The following is a 4,984-nucleotide window of genomic DNA, read 5'->3' on the forward strand; positions in this document are numbered from 1 at the left end:
GTAGAAGAAAGAATTGAAGATTCAATTGTCATTACTTTAATAGAAGATAATTTGAATACTTTTAGAATTCTTCTCAAAGATCTGTTTTACAGACTTTGAAAGAGTTCAGTGAAATTTCCTTAATTATGTTATCAAACTTAAACTTTATAATCAGCTACTGAGGTGATACAGGTAATATATAACTGTCTTATAGTGTGGAAGAATAGATCTCTCTCTGTATTTAATAGTCTGATTATGCTATTTAATAGTCATTCTGTCTTAATAGTTCTTTGTTGAATATGATATTTAAAATTCAACTTGAACTTTAATCATACTTCTAATCATTTAACATTCAAACTGGGTTTGATCTCTCTATTTAAAACAGTTAGATATAGTTTTTTCTCATTAAATTTAGAAAAGAAGTGAATTAACTTAGTTTTATTTATATTAAAGTAAATTTAATTAATATCTACTCTATTAAATATTTTCTTTACTGCTTTTTCAATCACTTCTAAATTCTCTTTGATTATTTTTGAACAGTAGACTAGATCAATATCATTCATATAACTTGAAGATCTCACTATTTTCATATCTCTATTCTTGAATAGATATGAAGTGTATATTGCAAATAATATGAGTGAGATTGAAGATTCTTACAGTACTTCTATTTTTATCTCAGTCTTATCTTATTTCATTCTATTAAAGAATAGTTGTATGATTCTTTTAAATATAAAATAGTTAACTCATTTTATTAGAGAAAGTGACATTTTTAATATCTTCAAAGTCTGAATTAATTTTGAGTTTGAAACATCATTAAATGTATCTTTTATATCAATACAAACTGCAGTTGAGACCAGATCTGCATACTTTACTATTTGAATATTATAAAAAACTGTGAGAACAGTGTCAATTGTAGAGCATTGTTTTCTATGTCTCATTTATTCATTAAATAGAAAAGAATCATTAATAGAGTTTATAAAAGATTCTTGAGTATCTATTATCTTTTCTAAAAGCTTTTCTAGACAGTTCAATATATATATTACTCTATATAACTTAGAAATTGAAGCTTTTCTATGAGATTTTACAAGAATGACTTCAGTCACTTCTCTTCAGTATTCAGAATGATACTCATTTTTCAAGAGATTTAAAAAGAGCTCAAAATATTCATTCTTCAAGTAGAAATATATATTTTGAATAATCAAGTGATTGATTGAATCAGAGTCTGCAGCAGTTTTAATTGAACTTCAGAAGATATCTGACTCTAATTCATCTTATATAAGTTCAGATCATGCTTAGTTATTTTCATCAATATAGTTATAAAGTGATATATTCTCTTTCTTTGAATCTGAATCTGATGAGTTTTGAAAGAGAATTCTTATAAAAGCTTGACATTTGTTCTCAAAAGAATTTACTGTATATAATTCATTCTGAAACTTATATTGTAATGCTTGTAAACAGTTTTTATATTCTGGGCTGGAATTTTCTGATTTTGCATATCTGAAATTGATAAATGTATAATAGTTGACTTTATAGATATAGGAAAAACTCTGAGAACTAAAGATTCTCAGGTAGATGTTATAGTCTCTGACTGCATACATCTATAATTGAAGAATAATAATAATAAATAATATTCATATTCTAATGCTGGAAGTTTTGCTACACTTCTTGTTTTAGTATAGTTGAAAGCTTTAAAAACTTTCTTTTCTTATATTTCTTCAAGAAATTTGTTTTAGCAGTCTGTTTTAGCTCTTTTAATATCTGAAAAATATTCGTTTCTGACAGCTTTGAACTCTTTATCGGATATTACATCATTCATTCAATCTGTTCTAGTAGTAGCTAATTGTTTTCTTTTAGATGTAATATTCTCATTTTATCAAGATTTGAAATACTCAGAAGACTTTTTCTTTGAAATATTTTCTCTAACACTTGTTAGAATAATAGATGTAATTAGACTGGCTAGCAGAATCATGAATTTCACATTTGATCTCATTTGATCTGGTCTTATACATTTCTTAATGTGAGTTTCACCAGAACCAAGCATTAAAAAAATCTGAAAATGAACTATTTCTGAGAGAAATGATATGAAAAATGATCAGATTTAATGTAAGAGCAGTGAAATGAGAGTAATTTCTCAGAATAAACTGTGAAAGATGATTATTCTTTCAAAATCAGAATGAGACTGAGACTGAAGATTAAATTCAGTTCTATTTAATTCATTCAGTGATTGCTTATATAATCAGAATTTGGTAATAATTATTGATAACACTTATAAAACAACTAAATACATTCTTGTGTAAGTTTATTCTTCACTTTCTCATAAAAACTACACTTCTCTGATATACTGTGATCAGAGGTATTAAACTATCTGATAATTTTATATTTTATAATCATGAGTTTCTTGATTGTTTCTTCTTATAATTGTCTCTGATAATAGTGATAAATATCTCAGCTTGAGTTAAACTTTCACTTCATTCACATCTCTATCAATGAAATTGTCAGAATATCATGTATCATCAGTGTAATAATTGAATATATACTCTCAACAATTTTTCATAACTCTAGAATTGATTTAATGTTTAAATTTATCAGATTATCTTGAAGATAGTGATCAAATTCAGTTTTATAAGCATGTAGTTTTGCCTGATTTTCAGTTATAATCAATATATGCAAGTTCTGTTTCAAAGTTAGTATTATAATTCTATGTGATGTGAAGTATTATCAAAGATTATTACTTACTAGAAAATTGTATTTCACTGTCTTCACATCTGTAACATCTGCTTATTCAAATCTCTGATAGTTGACATTGTAGTAGTCTCAGACTAATTTAATATATAAGTCTCATTTCTTCTCTATTCAATCTTGAGAAGTGTAGATATTAACTCAACAGAAGAGATCTAGTAGAGCTGCTATAGTATAGTACTCTGCAAAAAATTATTCAGTTTTGCTGTAATAATATATCAGTTTATCTCTTACAGTAATAATAGTCTGTGCTATAGTATTATCTCAGACTAAATTTCTTTTTGAGTGATTCAACTGCTTCTCAAGATAAATAAATAAACTTTTATACACTTATCAGACTGACTGCAGCATTGATGTATAAGTGATTGAGACTGTTTTTATTATCTTATAAAACTGAAACAGTAAATTAGTGATATATTTTAACTGAGTTCACTTTATATCAGAAAGTTTGAATGTCTGAATCTTTTCTCAATCAGAGTATTACACTCAATGATTAATTATCTGATACAATTGAAGAGTCTGAACAGTTATCTTATATATTAAACTTCACTATATTCTAACATTCTGTATTATATTCAGTGATGTGACTGATTTATTTATTTATTAAATATCATGAAATTGTTATTATTGTTTAGAGAAGATATAAATTATATTAGTAGAAGCTGGTGTACACCTGTAATCATACACTGACTCAAGCAACCTTTGAATCACATCTGATAGCATGTCTAAAAATCAGTGAGAAGTGCAGGCTTCTTCAGAGCATGATAATTCCATCTACAAAGCAATTCATAGTTATCATGTCAGTGTGATTCTAGAACATCTTAAAAAATAGTGTATGAAGAGCAGTGAGCAGAAGAGTATCTGATTGATACTGCTTCACTTGTTAAGAGAAAACTCCACACTCAGGTGAATGCCATGTATAAGACACAAATGAATGAGATGTGAGAAAGGAAATGAGAGCAGTAAATCAGATTCAAAGAAGTTCACTCTCTACTCAAAAGAAGAATAAAAAGAAGAAGGTGATCATGATCAGAGTCATATAATGATAACAGAAATCATATAATGATATAGTGATAATGATACAGTGATATAACAATAGACATTATACAATTAATAAGAAATCACTGAAATGAATATCTTTTCTAGTTAATATAAACAACATTCTTCTCTGCTATCTGAATCAGAAGATATGCAGAACCTCTCAGAGAGTTTACTTAAAGCAGTAAGAAAAGTGACTGAAACTGCTGAACTGAAATTGAAGCTCTGTACATATATGAGAATTCTAAATGAGATTAAGGCCTTGCATACACAGTGACAGGCTAAGACAGAAGTCAAACAATAATTGACATTCACTGTGAATCAAGCATTCACTATAAAGAGCTTCATCAATACAATCATCATCATTAATAAGAATAGAGAAAATCAGATCTTAGGTCTGCAGCAGAAGATCAAATGTTTATACAGATAAGTAACTATACTAAATCTGAAGATCTTATCATAATTATTCATGATCTCTTTAGAAGTGTATACATTATCAGAGACTGCTGTGTAGAATGAGAATCTGAGTATGAAATATATCAAGTCAGAAGATCTGTCAGAGTCATCAAGCTTCAATGATGACTGAAAAAATAATGCTGTAATCAGCTGACTAAGTCAGATGCAATCATATTATCAGATTAGCCCCGGTGGCCGAATGGTTAATGCGGCCACCTGGTAGCACCTTGGCGTGGGAAACCAAGGTGTGTGGGTTCGAAACCCGCAGGGGATACATTAAATCCGGAACTCAAGCACCTCAGGTTCCTAATAAATACAGAGGTGTACAAATCGCTTCAATAAAATCGCTCTATATTCCTGGGCTGGGAAGTTATTATCGCATGTATCTAATTGTCACTCCTTTGTATTTCCTATGTTCTTGTTATCTTGGCGTGGTCTCAACACCTGTATTTCCTCCTGTATAATCAACACTTAGCCTGTATTTAACATCACGCAAGGACTCATCATAAGCTCCGCTTGCATATAAGTATAATGGAAGAATAATAATAATAATAATAATATTATTATTATCAGATTGAATGTGAACTTACAGATAGATAGTCAATGAAATTTTAACAAGTCTTAAGATCTGCTATGTTTCTATATGAAAAAGTAAAGTCATTATAAATGACTGATGAAAAGATGAATGTTACAGACTCAGAGTGATATTCATTCTTATAAATATGAAATGAGTTTTTCAAATAAATCTTATATAACTTTGAGAAAGTGACTA

General features: G+C 28.3%; 1 pseudogene across 1 annotated transcript; it reads left to right on the forward strand.

The window, feature by feature from the left end:
* The first annotated feature begins 4,397 nt into the window (after nt 1-4,397).
* On the forward strand, nt 4,398-4,486 carry BDCG_16342 (annotated as a pseudogene). Its single transcript has one exon. The product of its transcript is annotated as a tRNA-OTHER (tRNA).
* Nucleotides 4,487-4,984: the final 498 nt, after the last annotated feature.

This window comes from Blastomyces dermatitidis (genome assembly GCF_000003525.1).
Source record: "Blastomyces dermatitidis ER-3 genomic scaffold supercont1.1, whole genome shotgun sequence".
Classification (NCBI taxonomy): Eukaryota; Fungi; Ascomycota; class Eurotiomycetes; order Onygenales; family Ajellomycetaceae; genus Blastomyces; species Blastomyces dermatitidis.